Source organism: Sitophilus oryzae, unplaced genomic scaffold (genome assembly GCF_002938485.1).
Source record: "Sitophilus oryzae breed Bouriz unplaced genomic scaffold, Soryzae_2.0 scaffold_1828_pilon_pilon, whole genome shotgun sequence".
Lineage (NCBI taxonomy): Eukaryota > Metazoa > Arthropoda > Insecta > Coleoptera > Curculionidae > Sitophilus > Sitophilus oryzae.
Window position 1 is genome coordinate 727,284 of NW_022146533.1, and position 20,573 is coordinate 747,856.

General features: G+C 31.8%; 1 protein-coding gene across 1 annotated transcript in view; it reads left to right on the plus strand.

Moving 5' to 3' along the window:
• LOC115883194 (cAMP-dependent protein kinase catalytic subunit 3) overlaps window positions 1-20,573 on the plus strand; it is an 85,094-nt gene that overhangs the window by 27,360 nt on the left and 37,161 nt on the right. The gene's annotated exons all lie outside the window — the stretch shown is intronic.

Below are 20,573 nucleotides of genomic sequence, written 5' to 3' on the forward strand. Positions count from 1 at the left end.
GCGTAAATTTAATGGAAGGAAAACGATTATTTAACTTAGAAATAAAATTATCTATGGTGTCTCAATGTGTGTCAAAAACAACAAAAATATCATCCACATACCTAACCCATACTCTTGGAAAATACTTAAACTGATTCTTAGCTTCCACTTCAAACCTGCTCATGAATAAATTAGCCAAAAATGGAGACAATGGATTACCCATTGCTGTACCTTCCCGCTGTTCAAAAAAGTTGTTATTAAATTGAAAACAGTTTTGTTTCATACATAACGATGTAAGCTCAATATATTCAATCACAGTTTTGTTGTCGAGACCATTTGCGTTCAGTAATTCCTTCAAATAGCCTAAAGTATGTGGAATTGGAGCACTTGGGAACAACGAAGATACATCAAAGGAGACCAAAATTTCACCTTCATGCAATGTTATATCTTTAATTTTGTTAATGAATTCAATATTATTTCTAACTGAGAAAGAAGGTTCATGATCAGGTAAATTTTCAAACTCACTTGATAACCATTTTGCCAAATTATAAGTCGGAGAACCTACAGCCGAAACAATTGGGCGCTTAGACTTGTCCGGTTTATGAATTTTTGGCAAAGCATACAATTTTGGTAATGACAGATTGGATACTTGCAATTTCCTCTTTAAAGAAAGATCAATAAGGGTGTTACATTCTTTTAGAGTTTTTTTAACGTCTGCTACCATCTTAGACAAGGGATTCTTCTTCAAATTTATGTAGGGGCTATTATCTATTAAGTTGTTAACCTTATCGTAATAGTCTTTTTTATCTAATATAACAACCTTATTTCCCTTATCAGCTTTTAGGTAGAAACAATCTTTGTTACGCAAACCCTTGACAATATTGTGCTCCTTGTTAGATTTTAATGATTTACTTAAAACGATATTTTTTATAACTGATTTCTACAAGCCTCTCTTGTAAATACTTTAGAAGCCTCGGGCAAGTGCTGAATAGCAGTTTCAACACCACGCCCATTCGGTACCTACTGGGCGAGTATATAAACGCTCAACTTGTAGATTGTACTTTAGTTTATAATCATCTGCTGATGATGCTAACATGGTTAGCGAAACGCGCGTCCAGTGTAAAAGTAAAAGTGTTTTGGTGTATTGTGGTGATTTAGTGTAATTTTATTTTGCTGTGTAACACCAAAGGTTCCAACCCTCAACTGTAACTGTATAAAATATTTGAGGTGTCAAGTTGCAAAACCCGTCTTATCCCCAAAACGTTGTTTCGAGGTATTATGCAAAAACTGTCATTTTTCTAGAAATAAAAATTATTATTTAATTTTTAAAGGAAAATAATTCGGATAAGCACGAAAATAATTCGGATAAGACGGATGTTGGTACAGCAAGATACAATATGACGGGAAAAAAACGGCGTCAGCGATAGCTATGGAATGAAGATCGCTGTCATTTTATATGTAAAATTATATGGAGAATGTCATTTATCTTCATTTCCAAGCCAACTGGGAGCCGTTTTTTTTTTTTCATTATACGGTGTCTGTGTTTATAGGAACTTTAGAATCACTTTCTAACGATTAGTACACTATTCTTTTACACTCTGTATAATTCAATTTTAAAAAGCAATTTGTAACAATTTATTTACATTCTCCTTAATGGCTCACCCCTATAGTTTTTTTACATTTACAAGCTTTTTATAAAATATCTTTATCATGTCTGTTTAACCGAAAAAAAAATTATGGTCCGTCGGACCCCAGCACGCCATAAGCGTTGCAAAAATTCAACACGCCACACGGTGGGGCGTTAGCATGAAGAAGGTGATCGAAATTCGAAAAAGCAAATGTGTTTAAGATTTCCCAAAAAAAGATAAATGATAAGTTAAATCATCTCTGCCATGAATGGCGTTGCTATGGGTGTGTTTAGTTGCATTCATTTGTTTCAACGAAACGCCAAAGTTGTTACTTCTCACAGATAAGAGGTAAATGACTAAATTTTATGTTTAAAATTATAAATTGTTGTTGTTCTTGTGCTCTTTTTACGTTTATATTATTGTTTTGATTGAAAATGGCTCAGCAAGCTGCAAGTATGTATTCTACAAAAACGTATTATTTATTTTGATATTCCCTATACTAACGATTTTTTTTGCAACTAAAAGTTAGGCGTTCAGAAAATTTGATTAAATTTGTGACATTTTTATTACACTTAGAGGTTTAGTTGCGCATTTCGAAGAATTCAGCATATTGTCTATACACGTTTTACTTAGTAAACATTGGGCTTTCATACACTAAAATAAAATACTGCGACTTTTTGCGACTTTGCTGATAAAATGAGAAAAACATTCTTGGTTTCCTCTAATTTGCCAATCATTGATATACTAATGCGAGGTGTAAACCGCGATGGCATTCTTGTGTACAAAGCGATCGCATTAGTGTCATTAGCAGTATAGCACAATTTGGCATTAGTAGCGACTTTAGTGGTATGGGCATTGCTCGCGGATCAGTCGTAGCATTAGTAGTATTAGTTGCGATATTACTACTTATTAGGCATTAGTGGCATTGACCATGGAAACACTGGAACAGTGATTTTTCTTTTTTTTTAGAATCGACGAATTATCCTTTATTTTGTTCATATTATTTCCTCTTTAATTGAAAATAGCAATAATTTATATAAGGTCTACATAAAAAAATTTCGATCAACTATCTGTGTCAAATACCCCACTGTGCGCCAGTTGAGGGTTAATATATGTCATTAGGCCATTTTTTTTAATTGATAAGGCGGGTTTTGCTACATGACGTTTCATTTATATAAATTATGTTTCAGATACACTTGCAGGAATATTTCCATATATTAAATAACTAAAGATAAAAATATATAACATATTTTTCCACTTTTTTTAATACGAATTTTTACAAACCCATATCACATTTTATGCTTTGTTTACTATCCGGACTCATTATTTCTTAAAAATAATCCATTATCAAAGCGTGCCAAATCGTGCGTAATAATATTTCACAATACACCTATTCGTATCAACTATACAACAATTTCAAAGTTAAACATACGATACATTTGTTTATTACGCTATTTCAAAAATTATAAACGTTTTTGGGTGTTTTCTTAAAGCTGATTTAGAAGCAGGGAAGTCCAGACTGGATAAATCTAATCAACAAGCAAATAAGCAGATGATTAAAGTTTATATTTAAGGTAAATATTAAGTTAACATATCTGATTCACCTTGCTGAATTATAGATGTATGTCTGGGAAATTAAAAACAGCTGGAGAATAATAATTTTATTAAGTTTAAATATACTCGTGGAATTATAGACAAAATAGGTCAATGTTTTGAAAATGTCGATGTTATTTAGTCAGTTTTGTAGGTGCAAATGTTGTTAAATATCAAAATAACTGTGGAAATTAAGAAAAAATATGGAAAACTACATTTTTATAATTTCAAAATAACAAAATTTTCCTCAGAATTACAACGATCAAAGCAAACTGTCCATCTTTTTTTCTTTCAGACAGATAGATGGTATCAAAGTAACTTCTCAAAAACAAATCTATCAAAATATTCCCAAATTGAATGTCAAAATACAGATGGATTTCATTATGTCAGTAATAATAAGTTATGAGGTCACATGTCTGATACTTTTGAAGATTATAGGATAAAGGAAATATGACCTAGTTTATATGAAAAGTTTATTTTTGAAATATTTTTTGATGGGAAAAATGGCCTCCTAGAATTAACTGATGGTGATGGATACGAGTTTTTCAAAATTATTTATTTTTGTAAAATTATAGCTCTTCTAGCATAGTAAAATATTGTTTATATTTTTAAAAAGCATTGGACTTATTTTTGCAAATATTTCTTATACAGTATGTCCCCAGAGTATGTTTACAAGAGAAAAAAAAATTATTATTAACATTTTGAGAAAAATGCATTCGTCATAAGAAATTTTGCTTGTTCTAAAATGGGTAACCCCTTTTAAACATTTTCAAATTTCCATACCATTTTAGAGGAACTAAAAAAAACATGAAAATACAATTGATTTTTTTCGGAAGTATTACATTTTCCGATAAGTATTATTACACTTTCACCATTGAACTAAATAAATTTTGTGATTGTTTAACATTTTAAAACAGCAAAAAATATGACGTCAATTAAAATTTTATCCATAACAATCTATCAAAGGATGAAAACGAAAGTATATTACCATAGAAACTCTTTTTGATTTTTAGAACTTTAAAAAACTACTACGAACTATATTTTCATGAATTTTCTCTAAAACAGTAAGGAAATTTGTAAAATTATAAACGGGATGACCCATTTTAGAACAAGTAAATAAACTCATAGGCAAAAGTCTTGCACCCCTTACTATTTTAATAAAAAATTACATTTCAAACTAATTTTTCGTGGAAATAAATAGATGCTAAAGTTATATTAAAAAATAACACAAAAAGGGAAAACGTTCACCAAGTTTAATAATATACTTTGCCAAAATACAAAAAAATGCAAATTCCATGAAGAAAAATGTTTGACAAAAAAGAGACAATAAATAAATATAAATAAATTCGGACAAAATTAAGGTTACTAATATAAAGTATTGCCTCCTCGATTTGTTATGAGTGCATCAAGTCGTCGGGGCATCCCCACTATAAGGTTGTTTATGGTTTCTTGAGGTAAGTTCTGCCATTCCTCTTGAGCGGCAATGATCAACTCCTGGCGATTTGTTGGTGGGTTATTTCTGCAAAATACAGCTCTGGTGATGTAGTCCCAGACATGTTCAATAGGATTAATGTCGGGGGAAAGTGGAGGCCGGTTCAGACGAGTTATTTTCTCTTCATTTAATGCTTCCTGGACCATCCTAGCTCTGTGAGGACAAGCGTTATCATCCATGAGAATAAAATTATTGCCGATCTCTTCTCGCAGTGGATAAATTATTGGTCTGATCACAGTTTCTACATACAAATGGGCGTTCATCACCTCAGGAATATGAATGAGCTCTGTTCGCCTATTGTACATGATGCCACTCCAGAACATCTCAGTTCCTCCTTGATAAGGAGCAACAGCAAGGGCTGTATTCAAGCGATGCTGCCTCCCTCCACACTCGCTGACAATAGTCATCACTGATCAAACCTATCCTGGTTTCTTCAGTGAAAATTACGTTTCTCTACTGAGGTAATAACCAGGTCTGGTGTTCTCTAGCCCACTGTAGCCTCATTCGCCTATGATGTAAAGTTAATAGAGGGACTCGCAGTGGACGCCTACGCCGCAATCCAGCATTAGAAAGTCACCTAAAAATGGTTCGGCTTGATATCACTCGGTGGTAAGTTCGTTGAAACTGAGATCGTAGCTCTCGAATTGGAACTGACCGATTTATTCTGGTAAATTGAGCCAAGTAGCGATCCTGTCGTTCAGTCGTTACCCTTGGACGGCCCAACCTAGGACGAGATCTTACATTTCCGGTGTCCATATACCGTTGTATAATTCGGCTTACAGTACTTCGCACTAAATTTAAACGATCAGCAGTTTGATGCCTGCTGAGACCTTCTTCGTGCAAAGCGATAATTCGGGCTCTATCAAAGGCAGAATTTCTTGCTCTGGCATTTTTTTTGCCTTTCACTTACTACAAGATTGAACTCGAACTGAGAAACAAAATTTGACCGCAAATAGCAAAACCATACACATTCCATCTCGATAAGGTATTCTTTCATTGCTTTTATGACCTATTTTTTGTAGACACATATTAAGGTATTTGTACACATAGCCAGAACAATATGCTATGCAAAGAAATAAATTTGTCTGGGGGGTGCAAGACTTTTGCCGATGAGTGTATTTTTGTTATCAATGCATTTTTCTTAAAATGTCAATTATAAAAAGTTTCTCCTTTTGTAAAACAATCCAGGGACATACTGTATATATTATGTATGTAGTATTTTTTGCGTTAAAATTCTTTTTAGCAGACTTATTTATTTTTAAACTTATATGTAGATATTTCTGTCTCATATATTTGTAATTTTAAATTTTAGTAGAATTACATTTACGTAAGTAATGTGTCAGGAAAACATATTTCAATAGATATAAAAATAATTTTGTGACGTCTGACATAAAGACAATAAAAAAATTGAACGAGTTTACTGCATGGACATGACATTTTTTAATACTTTGAGACTAATAAAAAATACATAATACTTGGCAGTTAAAAAAACCTTTCTCATTTTTTAGATTCTTAATGGCGTGATCTATTCTACTTTTAGAAAAATAATAGAATAATCTTATGTTATATATTTTATCACTCAAAAAAGAATCTGCATTCGCCATTGTTTCTTAAGCAGAAAAAATTGTAAATTTGCGGTAAAAAAGATTCTTAACCAAATTTTCACACTCTTATAAAACACCCTGTATACGAGAATTCGCTAAATATATTTTCGAAAACCACATAGCATCTTAATCACAATAGAGGCGTCTCAAACCTGATCCAAACCGTATCCCAAAATCTTTTTTAGTTCAAGAGATATTCAACTTTAAACTTACCCTAAAATTTTGCTTCTCCCGATAATTATGTCCGGCAGTTTATTTGACGAAATTGTCCACAAGTACTAGTTAAACGCTTTTCTTCACTTACGCACATACGCCTAAAAGAAATCTAACAACTAACCTGTTTGTGTCACTTATTTTTAATGGCCAAGCCGTAAGGGGAATCCCCTGAGTTCCGAGCGTCGACGCATCGGCCCGCGGATTCGGTTACCCAGTAGTAATGTGTCGGTCCCGCAGATCCCGCACGGTAAATCCCGCAAGTTTGATCCCGCGGAATTTCAGAGGGATCCCGCATTTGCGGGATCCAGCATTTGCGGGATTGCATTTCCTAATTGGATCTAATAATGTTGCTTTGTAAATATTAATATAGAAAATCATAAAAATAACAGAAATACTGCTATTTTAGTAATTTTTTAGTGTTTTTTCTATAGAAAAAAAACACTTTTTTAAATTATTTTTAATGATTTTTAAATAAAGTTTAATATAATTGTTTATAATTAATTAAGAAATTATTATAAAAACAAATAAAGTTGTAAAAAAGTCCTGGATATGCAGTGATTAATTTTTAAAGTAGTTTTACCTACCATTATACAGGGTGTCCAAATATTCCGTGGACACAGAAACATTAGAATAAGTACATTGAACACAATTTATCTCTATACAAAAGTGCTTGGTTTGTCCGTTAGATTGCATCAATCAAAAATAATCCCGAACGTTAAACAATTTATTTAAATTTTTTTAAGCTGGATCAAAAAATATTTGTGTAAGTCAGTTTCCAAAAAAAATGTATGTAATCTTGATTTTTAATTTCATATAGTCCTTATAAAGAGATGTTTACCTTTTTTTCTTTTTGAGTGAATCCAAAATGTTTTTTTTTTGGTTTCTTAAATCCATGTTACAACCTTTCTCACTCCACGTATATTTTTCAGGCTAAGAATGGATAAGTTTAAATCATTGTACTGTCAATTTGGCGTTTCCCATAATAAATAAAAACAATAAAGTAACATTTAAATATACATTGAAAACAAACTGGAGACGAAATCCAAAGGTCTGGATTTCATTCAACCGTGGACCTGAAAAGTGTGGGCGACAAGCAGTCTATACTAGCAGATTCAAAATATCCGATATTTTTCTTTTAGGCTTTTTGGCACAGGATACGTTTTGTTATAGCTCGAATATCTTATACCAGCTGAGAGTAGGCATCTTTTTACAGTTGTCTATTTTATGCCATGTTTATCTTTTGATAGAATAAAGTTAATTCAACAAGTAGCATTAAATAATATTCTTTTATACTGCCTTTTACACAACGGTAAGATGTATCACTATACTATCTTAAAATCATACCGGGTGTTGCATCGTCGGACGGGACATAGAAAATCACATGTAAATTTTAATGGGGTCAATTATTGACTTCCCTAATTATTTTAGAGAATAATTCTATTTAGGTTTATTGAAGAGCACTAAAACCCACATTCAAAAGAATAACTTTAGATATTTTTGATTAGCTCGTTTACGAGTTATCGCCGATTTCTTTTTAAATATTTCTCCTTTCTTATGTCCCTGTATTTACTTATGAGCACCAGTCAAGGTAAAAGATAACTATCAAATGAAGTTGTCATTTCAGAAATTTACCTATTTAGTGCTTTATTATTATTGACAACTCATTCCTACATCGGAAATCTTAAAGATGTATTTATAAATACAAATTAATATGAATTAAAGTAAAATAAAGTAATCAATTACAAGGTTAATTATAGTATTATCACAATATTCAATAACTTATTAATTTAGGTAACTATTAAATTGTTAGGACTTTAGGATTTAAGAAGATGTTCAAATATTCCTTCATAGACTGCTAGACAATAACCCAGGCGATCATAAAATTCTCCTCTTACATTCGCTAGTTGGTAAACTGAAATTCTATTGCATTCGGCAGAAATGGCATTTTTTAACTCGTCTAGATTTGGGTATTTTTATCCTTGTATATCCTATTTTTTAAATGGCCCCAGAGAAAGAAATCATTTGGCGAAATATCAGGAGACCTTGCTGGCCAATTTAGGCCAATAACGTTTCGGTTAAAACTATTGTCTAAATATTCCCGACAGTCAGGGTACTATGTGCCGAGTAGCCATCCATTTAGTACCAAACTTCCTGATTTTCCCTAGCGACATCATGTAAAGCAGGTAAAATATGATTTTCGAGTAGTTCCAAGTAGTAAACGTGCATTCGTCAGTGAAACATATGTTTTTTTAAAAATTCCCTATCCGTGTTTGCTCTTTCCATCATATCAAAACAAAACGCCTGCCGCCGTATTTCGTCCCCATCTCGTAGCTCTTGGTGCTTTTCATATTTGAAGTAATTGTATTTATGTTGTTTAAAATTCGAAACGCTGTAGTGTGATCTATTCCTATTTCAACCTCAAGTTTCCTTATGCTGATCTTTCCAGCGTTCTCTTCCACGCACAATAAAACTTCCAAGTCGGTATCATTTCTTGCATCTTCTCTTTGTTCCTGCCTTGCTTCACATCTGCAGTTATTTATTAGGGTGCCTTTGGTCTCAAATCTCTGGATATTCCTTGCGATTGTAGATTTTCCAGGTATCGGTCTATTCGGATACAGAGCAGCAAACATGTCCGACACCTTTTGACTAACTATTTCCTTGATAATACCATTTAATCATCAATACTTTTTCTTGGGTAGTGTAATTCATGGCTAATATTTTCGATGTAGGTATGAGTTTTTAATAATAATAATAAAGCACTAAATAGATAAATTTCTGAAATGACAACTTCATTTGACAGTTATCTTTTACCTTGACTGGTTTTCACGAGTAAATACAGAGCCATAAGAAAGGAGACATATGTAAAAAGAAATAGGCGATAACTCGTAAACGGGCTAATCAAAAATATCTAAAGTTATTCTTCTGAATGTGGATTTTAGTGTTCTTCAATAAACCTAAATAGAATTATTCTCTAAAATAATTAGGGAAGCCAATAATTGACCCCATTAAAATTTACATGGGATTTCCTATGCCCCGCTCGACGATGCAACACCCGGTATATGTATAACTAACCAAGAAAAGATAAAAGTGATTTTTTAACAACGTATTTTTAAATTTTAATTGTATGTGACGTAAAATGCAAAAAAATCAGAAACCGTGTTCGAGATACTTATAACACGATGGATTTAGTTGCCAAAAAGCATTTTTTAATCAGATTTTTTTTCAAAAACCTTTCATCGTCTAGTACTGCTGCTATATTAATAATTGGACAAAGCGAGAACCTAAAAATAAAACAATTTGCTTTTACTAAAATAGCTGTGCGTCTGACGCTTTTAACGTGCTTCAATATCAAATAAATCAATCACAATTTTATGAAATATTGCTAACTTTTACATACTTTTTCTCGTTTTACACAGTCAATTTGATTTGTGGGACTTTGCTATGTGTGTATAGTTATAGTTTCGTTTTAAGTTAAACCAATAATAACAAAACAAATATTTAAAATTTAATATTAGTAATATTAGTAATATTAGTAATATTAGTAATATTAGTAATATTAGTAATATTAGTAATATTAGTAATATTAGTAATATTAGTAATATTAGTAATATTAGTAATATTAGTAATATTAGTAATATTAGTAATATTAGTAATATTAGTAATATTAGTAATATTAGTAATATTAGTAATATTAGTAACATAAGTAATTTTAGTATTGTATTGTGGTGAATTATTGTTTTATTTTGCTCTTGTAACATCAAAAGTTTCAACTCTGAAGTGTAAATACTTTTCACAGAACTACATTTTTATAGCTAATAATAATTTTCAAACTAGAAACTGCATATAGACAAAACAGAGAAAAACTATCAAGTTTCCGATATGCAGGTTCAAGGAACTACACAACCGACCCTGTTACTAAAATAAACTTAACTGATTCGTTTTGTTTGAAATTGACCACAGCAGACACGGTGGCGTGGTAAAATATTGCTGATTATGCAAGTTTTATAACAACGAAATTAGCGAGAACTTATAAAAATAAGTAAACATAGAGTAGCGCTGATATATTAATATAATCATAGCCGTAACTGGCTCTAACGTATATAAACCACAAGTTGAAATGACAAAGTTCATAGAAAACTAGTCCAAATTTATGGCACATAAAAATCGGAGAACCATTGGAATATGTAGTAGAATTCAATTACCTCGGCAGTTTGATATCGGAAAAGGCCAATAACGACTCAAGAGCATTCTGGAAATTAAAAGACAGGGTTTTCTACAATCATGTCTTCAGCACAAAAACGAAACTTGCAGTGTACCGAGCAATAATAATTCCCACCACATTATATGGAAGCGAAACCTGCATGGGTCTGCACCGTAGACAACTGTTAAGAATCACATGGTACCATCATGTCTATTAGCTATCTGCGACAGTGCTGAAGTCATGATTACTAAATCCCGCTTAAGATGGGCTGGGCACGTATGCAGGATGCAAGAAAACCTCTTACCGAATTTTTTTCTTTACGATGAGCTTGTAGACGGTAAGAGGAAACCGGGTGGACAACTCAAAAGGTACAAGTAGGGAATGCAATCCCTCACCAAAATATCAATCCCGCAAACCCGCGGGATTAAAGCAATCAATCCCGCGGATCCGCACAATTGCGGGACTGTAAACAATATTCATACATTGGGTCCTAAATGGTACAAAAGGCATTGTACATTTTGCATAGGCCCACAATATATTGATATAGCATGTATCTTAAACTAGCTGTACAGAAATTTGGACACCGATGTATACAGGGTGTTCAAAAAATATATTTAATATTAAATAAACTTAAATTTTATTATAATTTATCTACTTATTTAATAAATAAAAATATTATTCTGATTGAAGTTTTTTTTAACTTGTGTTAGTTATCTGCTTTTAGATACACTCTATATTAATAATTGTTTGGCATATGGAGAATGTACAAAGCTTTTTGTACCATTTAGGGCATTATTAAAAAACCGATCAAATTGTTAATCCCGCGGATTCCGCACGGTAAATCCCGCAACTTTGATCCCGCGGAATCTCAGGGGGATCCCGCATTTGCGGGATTGCATTCCCTAGGTACAAGGATATTTTCCATGAAAACTTAAAGGGGATAAGCATGCATAATCAGGGGAGGAAGCAGCGCACTATGAAACGCAATGGAGGAGAATTGTAAACTCAGTTAAGAGCGACAACCAAAAAGTAAAGAGGCAACAAAGCAATGAGATTTTTGAATGTCCGGAGTGCGGTAGGTAGATAACATCACGTATCGGGCTTTTCATTTACAGAAAAGCTCATAAAAGAAAACGCCTTGCGTGACCATCTTCTGATGCGTCTCAAATACTTGTCAGTGAGTAATGGCAGTATGTATGTATTTAATCAAAGTAAAAACTCGGTTATTTTGGACTTCTTTGAAAGACGGCAAAGAAAAAAAAATGTTTCTTTATTTTCTTATCGGGCTTTCCAGTCACAGAAAAAGCTCATGAAAGATGTTTAAGAATTTTGAAACGGTTGTAATTGCTTGTAAAAAATGCTGACACATATTTTTATAGACCTAGATATCAATCCGAGTTTAAAAATTAGTCTACATTAATACATACCTTGCTGATTTTGTGCATTCCAAACTAACAAACTATGTGTCATTGAACCCTATACACATCAATTTTACATACACCTAACGTATATCAGGAAGAAAAACCCATATTTGTTTTTATATTCGTTTATTTATAAATATATCGAGTTCAAAAGTTTTACGTCCTCATATTTCTTAAAGACAATTGAAAATAGATATGTTAGTTTATTTTTTCAACTAGGAATTGGTTAAAACATTTTGGTTTCTATTGTGAATCAGAGGATTCATTTTAAACACAGAGATTATTCTGGGAAAAAGTAAACCTACATATTTTTGTTTAAAATGTAAAAGTGTGTTTTACTTCAAGTCACATCTATTTAGTCTGAGACTTAGACTCATTTACCAACTATTTTTTTTCTTTGAGATTAAAATCCGGGGTGGGAGAATATTTCCAAAATATTCATCTAATAATTTCGCCAAAAGAAATGTTGAACCCTAGATGCAACATTTTTCATAAACGCCTACTTGTGCGGTTTGAAATTTTGATTTATCTCTTTTTAATACATTTGATTGTCCATTAAGCAGTCGACATCACTGTCTTTGAAACATGTTAAAATCCTGACCACGCAGTTTCGATGACCAGATCGGCATAGGATGTACCGATGTGATAAAACAGCTCAAATAACTGACTGCATCTCGACTAAATAAATATTCTTCGTCCTTCATCTACATATCGAATTACATTTATTCCTCTCTATTCTATTAATAACAGCGTTTCAACACTTTCATTAAAGTTGTGTTACCGTTTTTATTGCGCGCCTGTGACCTATATTCCATGCAGCCACGTCCGACATATTAATTTGTGGGCATTTTGACACCGACCGGTGTTGTTAGACTCCAGTTTGCTTTACGTCATACGGAGAATATCTATTTTAATTTTAGGAAGATTATCATTCATCCAAATCATTATATTACCCTCGTGAGATTATCATTAAAATTGTAAATGATGTAATTTCATTATATTTAAAGTTGCTTCGAAAATATGTCCAAAAGTAATTTTAATCTATCCGAATAACTAAGCAACAATTTTCAACAATATAAAATACGAATTTAGCTAAGAAAGCTTTGCATAAATTAAAGAACAACCAAAATTTCATGCTAATATCTAAATTATAATGGCAGATACTGATTCACGATGGTTTCACATATAAGAAAAAATGAACATGAATTGTTTTTGACGTCTGATGTCATTAGGTATTACATAACTGGCAATAATACCCTTGGTTAAGGATAATACTTATAATTTTTCAGATATATGTTATTCTATTATATTTTTAAATATAGATTGCTGGAAATAAAATAAAATATAACTGTGAAGCAAAATAAAAATACTAAATCACCACTATACACCAAAACACTTTTACTTTCCCACTGGACGCGCGTTTCGCTAACCATGTTAGCATCATCAGCAGATGGTGATTCTTGGGCCTATTCTAAGAAAAAAACTTCATATGAATATATGTCCTAAACATCTTAACTTTTCAGATACAGGGTCGTAAAATTTTCTATTTTTTTTTCAAAATATCTCCGTTATTGTATCTGTTGGAGGCAGATGCCGCACAACTTGTTTTGGCTTCTTTGTATATATTGGGCAGATATATATTGGTATTTAATTTTAAGTAAATATAATAATTATTATTTAACCAAATAACACTGATTCAGAAAAAAACGCATCATGTTTTTGAAAAGCATATTTTGTTTTGACTCGAATTGACTTTTTTGTTGTTCGTAAATTTAGAAAACACAACTACTAAGGTTAAAATCGTCGTAAATATTATGTTATTCAGAGTTATCTTCAAATGTGTGTTAATGAAGCAGTAAAAAACATAATTATTATTATTTCAGATTGTTTAACTCCGTACATACAAAGAGTTTTATAATAATTACAGTACATTTCCATAGAGATAAGGGTATCGCAAAATATTTCAACAAAATTCTTTGGCGCCACAGATTATAAATAAATGTACACACTAGTGTTCAATATACATATATCATAAATAGTTTTATATAAGGTATTTTTATGATACAGGAAGTTTCTATAAACGTGTCACAATATTTTTGAGTAGATTTTTAATTAGTTTTAAGAAAATTTTAAAAATTTCTTGAAATTTCTTTGTTTAAAAAGCTATAAATGTGTCTTTGCTCGGATACAGAGATACCTCGTCACGTTACTTTATTATAACACTATTGTTTTGGTAAAGTTTTATGACCTTGACGTTTTGTTTTAATACGAGAAAATTACGAAACCTAACGTTACACAGAGTGTTCTAATATTCCGTGGACATAGAGCTACTACTTATTTTTGGTATCAGAAAACCTGTATAGAAAAATGCATCTCTGCAAGTCTGCTTTGGAAAAAAATCTGCACCATTTTTTTCTGAGAAAAAATTAGAAAATAAGAAAATGTAAAAAGAGAAAATATGTTTTTTTTATCGAGACCTAACAGCCCTGAAAGTATGTGCATTTACATAATACTCACCCTTTATACTACCTACCTAAAAACTCTTTTTTTAGATAGAGTGGGATTCTGTTAAAAATAGAATTCTTTCATACGCGTTCCTGTATTCTTTGGCAATAAAAGGCATAACAATCGAAAGTTTAATTTGTTTATTCCGCTAATCTTTATTTTTGTAGCCAAAACGTCATATTACGTTGCTTGAACTCGTGACATCGAGCCAATAAACACTATAATCAACAAAATTACACAAAATTGTAATAGGAACGTTATACTATGGGGGGCGGACAAGTTACTAAATAGTGCATACTAGTTTGTAGAAATTGAATTCACAACAACTTTGTTGCAATTTAAATAACATATTTTTGAATAAAGAGCATAAATTTAGATATTATATATACCGAGACGTTTATGGGATGGTATCCAATAAATTAGTTGGAAAATTTAGTGAGTTTTTTCGCTAGTTTAACCCTTAACAGTTACACTGAATAATTCTCCTTTAATCGCTACAGGGTGGTTAGGCGACAACTCTACTAAATTACATATTATCATAGAAAATAAAATATTTTTGAATCTCTCTATACTTTTAAGAGTTTACATGAATTAGTAAAAAATATATACATAATATAATAGAAATAATTGTGAATTGGCAATCAAATGGTCTACTCTCAGTGCTTTCAAAATACACAGATGGCCAAAATTATTGCATATACCTAACGATATTTTTATTTTATTTTGGACCTAATATGATTCTTTTTATATTTTTGGACATATTGGCTTACTATAATTTTATTTCATAATGAGTGAAAATCAACAAAAACAAATTTCATTTTAAACAGAAAATATTGAAAACAATTTGACTTATTTCTCACAACTAATAGTCTGTATTGCCTCCTCGAGCCTCAATGTGTGAGACGACGTGGAATGCTCTCAATTAAGTTGTCCAGAAGATGTTGAGGATTAAAATTGATTTGTATAGTTTTGGTGTATAATATATGCATTTATGGTGTTAACGTCAACCATTTGGAAAAAATTGTCATTGGTCATCATTACAAATTTTTCGAGAAATTTTCTAATATGTATATAATATATGTCTATAATAAAACAAATAAATAAATATACTCTGAATCAGGAAAGAAGACGCTATTATTTTGTAGTAAAGACAATCGATTTACCATTTCAAATGTGTTAAATTCTTTATAATCAATATATTATTTAATTTTTTGTTGTTTTATGAGGTATTTCAAAAAAAAAAATACTTCTTAGATCAAAGTTGTAAATTTTTTAAGTCATCAGATTTTCCAAAAAATTATTTAAAACACGCTGAGCCATTAAAAGGCTCGTTTATTAGGCTGTATATTAAAATGAGTTTACGTTTTACACTCTTCACGCAAGATTTAATGATCACTTTGCTGCCAAGAGGCGTTAAAAATCTTATTTTACGATTAACCAAAAACCTTGCGAAAAAAAATAGGCCCAGATATATCTAATGCTAAGTGAATATAAATTATGCGTTAATAAATTATTGAAGAATAATCGATTATTATTCGTATACAGTGTGTTGCATCGCCGATCTGGACACAGGAAATGCCATGTAAATTTTAATGATGAATAAGTTCTCCCCATTTTATTTTACAGAAAATTTATTTTGAAGACCTAACAGCCCTGAAAGTATGTGCATTTACATAATACTCACCCTTTATACTACCTACCTAAAAACTCTTTTTTTAGATAGAGTGGGATTCTGTTAAAAATAGAATTCTTTCATACGCGTTCCTGTATTCTTTGGCAATAAAAGGCATAACAATCGAAAGTTTAATTTGTTTATTCCGTTAGTCTTTATTTTTGTAGCCAAAACGTCATATTGCGTTGCTTGAACTCGTGACATCGAGCCAATAAACACTATAATCAACAAAATTACACAAAATTGTAATAGGAACGTTATACTATGGGGGGCGGACAAGCTACTAAATAGTGCATACTAGTTTGTAGAAATTGAATTCACAACAACTTTGTTGCAATTTAAATAACATATTTTTGAATAAAGAGCATAAATTTAGATATTATATATACCGAGACGTTTATGGGATGGTATCCAATAAATTAATTGGAAAATTTAGTGATTTTTCCCTTAACTGCTACACTGAATAATTCTCCTTTAATCGCTACAGAGTGGTTATGTTAGGTTAGGTGACTACTAAAGTACATAATATCATAGAAAATAAAATATTTTTGTATCTCTCTATACTTTTAAGAATTTACATGAATTAGTGAAAAATATATATGTCACTGTAAATGTCCGAAATGCGGTAAAACCTAGGATTTACCAAGAGCATTAACTAATCAGGTTAGCCTGGCTATTTGGAGGTTATTAATGCATTGGTTAGTCTGGTTATTTGGAGGGTGTTAATGCATTGGTTAGCATGGTTATTTGGGGGGTGTTAATGCATTGGTTAGGTGGTTATTTGAAGGGTGTTAATGCATTGGTTAGTTTGGTTATTTGGAGGGTGTTAATGCATTGGTTAGCCTGGTTATTTCGGGGGTGTTAATGCATTGGTTAGGCGGTCATTTGGTGGGATTGGTTGGTTTTTACTACCAATAGCTTTGGCTATTATGTTTAAATAAATCCATTTGTATAGCTTTGGTGTACGATATACGCATTAAGGGTCCAATGGTCCATTTATTTGTGGTAAATTAGTACCGGGGGCCAACTAAGAATGGACGCCGGCTGTATCTCAGAAACTACTTATCGTATAGCTTTGGGCAAAAAATTCTAATAAGTAAATCGACTAAGAAAAATCGCTGGAAATTACTTTCAAGTTCGAAAAATGTCCGCTAGGGGGCGTTTCGCTGATAGCCAATCAGAAAACAGGGTTTTTCTCAAAAATATGCAGGTGAACAGGATTTTAAACATTACTATTATAATCATCGAGAAATTTGTAATTTTTTGATATAGAGTTTTTTGCTCTATCTCATAAAATAAAGTGGTGGGGGAAGGTTAAACTTGCTTTTATTAAAATAAGGATAACTCTGATTTAGGTTAACCGATTTAAACAAACTAGGGCTCATTTAAAAGAGCTTTTCTTCCTTAATGATCTCCAGTATAAATTTTGTTTCCATCATTTTTTTTTCGTGGTAGCTAGAGGGCGCTGTTTGACATCGTAACAGATATTGCGCGTTTGCACAAAAAAATTAAATAGGACGCTATATTTCTCTTTACACAGTTAAATAGAGCACAAAATTTCCAAAAGATCAGCTCAAATCGCAATTTTCTATCTTGTCTCTAACCGGAGATATTAAGAGAACAAATTATGTTAGGCTGCCGCTTAAGATTATATAGTTTAAAAATGATAGTAGTAGGCTAGGAAATAAATAGAGGAAAATTGGTTACGTCAAAATATCAAAACATATATTTTCATTTCATTTTAATACCATTTAATTGTTATTTATCCATGCTCGTTCTTGATTCGAACCCATAAATAAAAACCCAGGCATATTGAATCCGATGACCTAACTAGCCATGGATATATGCCGCTCCAGCGTCTCGATCTACTAAAGTAAGTGGTATCCAAGAAGCCCCATACATTCATAGCAAAATATGCGACACAACTGAACCAAGCTGCATTATCTACACCAACTGCATTCATGCTGATGAAATTGCAACAAATGCATTTTCATCATGATGGATCTCCTAACAAAATTGGCAATTCATCTCTTAGAAATTATGGATAGTTCATTTCATTCAGATAATCATTCGCCATCCTAGAATTCCTGCCAACGGTCTTGGTACTGAACTACTTGCATCCAGGGTAGATTTGGACCAGTAGTGCATAAAACACGAAAACAAGTGAAATCAAGGACGAACTTGGATTAATAGCTAAATGACGTTACATGAAATAAACCCCTAGTTTTCGGCTATACCAAATTTGGCCGTTTTCTGTTAAAAGCAATATGGCGGCACAAAATTCCTAGAAATTTTAATAAAAAATTATTGATTGTCCGACTTTCGGACATTTTAATCTGAACCTACCTACGTATAATTAACCAATAAATTCGGAAAAATTTACGAATTATTTTATTTTAATTTACGACGTCATCTTTTTTAAGAAAACGCCCGAAATTCGGATGCATGAAAACTGAACCTAATTTACCTAGCCTACTACTATAATTTTTAGACTATATAATCCTGAGCGGCAGCTTAACATAATTTGTTCTCTTAATATCTCCGGTTAGAAACAAGATAGTAAATTGCGGTTTGCGCTGATATTTTGGAAATGGTGTGCTCTATTTAACTGTGTAAACAGAAATATAGCCTCCTATTCAATTTTTTTGATGCAAAAGCGCAATATCTGTTATGATGTCAAACAGCGCCCTCTAGCTACCACGAATGTTCATTGGTTTCTAGTGTGTTTTATATTCTTTATAATCAATATATTATTTAACATTTTTTGTTTTATGAGGTATTTAAAAAAATACTTCTTAGATCAAAGTTGTAAATTTTTTAAGTCATCAGATTTTCCAAAAAAATTATTTAAAACATGCTGAGCCATTAAAAGGCTCATTTATTAGGCTGTATATTAAAATGAGTTTACGTTTTACACTCTTCACACAAGATTTAATGATCACTTTGCTGCCAAGAGGCGTTAAAAATCTTATTTTACGATTAACCAAAAACCTTGCGAAAAAAATAGGCCCAGATATATCTAATGCTAAGTGAATATAAATTATGCGTTAATAAATTATTGAAGAATAATCGATTATTATTCGTATACAGTGTGTTGCATCGCCGATCTGGACACAGGAAATGCCATGTAAATTTTAATGATGAATAAGTTCTCCCCATTTTATTTTACAGAAAAATTTATTTGAAACTTCTTAAAGAACTCCTTAATATGAAGCAAATTGATTATTTTGAATGGTTTAAAAAATACTAAATTATGCGAAAATTTGAAATAATGCGGTCCTGATCAAACAAACATAACAATCACAAGTTATGTTACAGTATGACAAATCTATTACGATTTTCTCCTACAGATATCTGTAAAAAATATTCTCAGTTATGTTCTCTATGCAAAGTTACAAAGAGTAAACAAACCAGAGCTATCCCAAGCAGCACTTGGACGTCGGGACAACGTTGTGTCACGCGACCAAACGTCGGGGAGCAACGTCGGCATAACCTCGTGCCAACCCTAGTCTGCACTAGTTTGGAGAATAATTTTTGGGTCGAAACGACGTTGGATACCTACGTTGGCTAGCAGCCTAATTTAGTACAAACTGCAACGTTGTTTAAAATCCTAATTCACAGAAATACAAAACTATAATAATATGGCGTCTAAGTCGCGTTTTATCCTAAATTGGGATAATTATAGTAAAAATATTATTTTTATGATTTAGTTAGAGACATATGCCGGATGGCAGAAAAGGAAAACAAAACAAAAGTATTTAAGTGTGGAGGATGTTTGAAGATCATAATTATTGAAACACTAACCGACTCTGTAACTCGTTACCCAAGGCAAAAAAGTTAAACGAAAACAACTTTATTGATAAATATATTGTTTCTACTTTGAAAAATACTAATGGGCCTTAAAATTAAAGAAGTTTTAAAAAATTTCTTGAATTTTTTTTAGTAAAATGAGAATAATTTATTCGCAGTCGAAAAAATTGTTTCCGCGTGGTGTTTAGGGCCAAATATTTCAAGTTAATGTATTCAAAAAGCAGGAATTGCTATTTTAGGAACGAAACATTTTCTTATTCAACAACATGGCGACTTTCACTTTGTTGTTTTGGAGATTAAGATGGAGTAGTTCGAGTAGTCGCATACTGGACTAATAAAGTCGCAGTTCAGCCTTAACAGGTAGTATACTAGTCGCAAGACTGCCTAATTTAGTCATCCTAGAGTCTAGCTTGTGTGCCGCCCTCTATATTCTAAATAAACGAGGGAGTGGA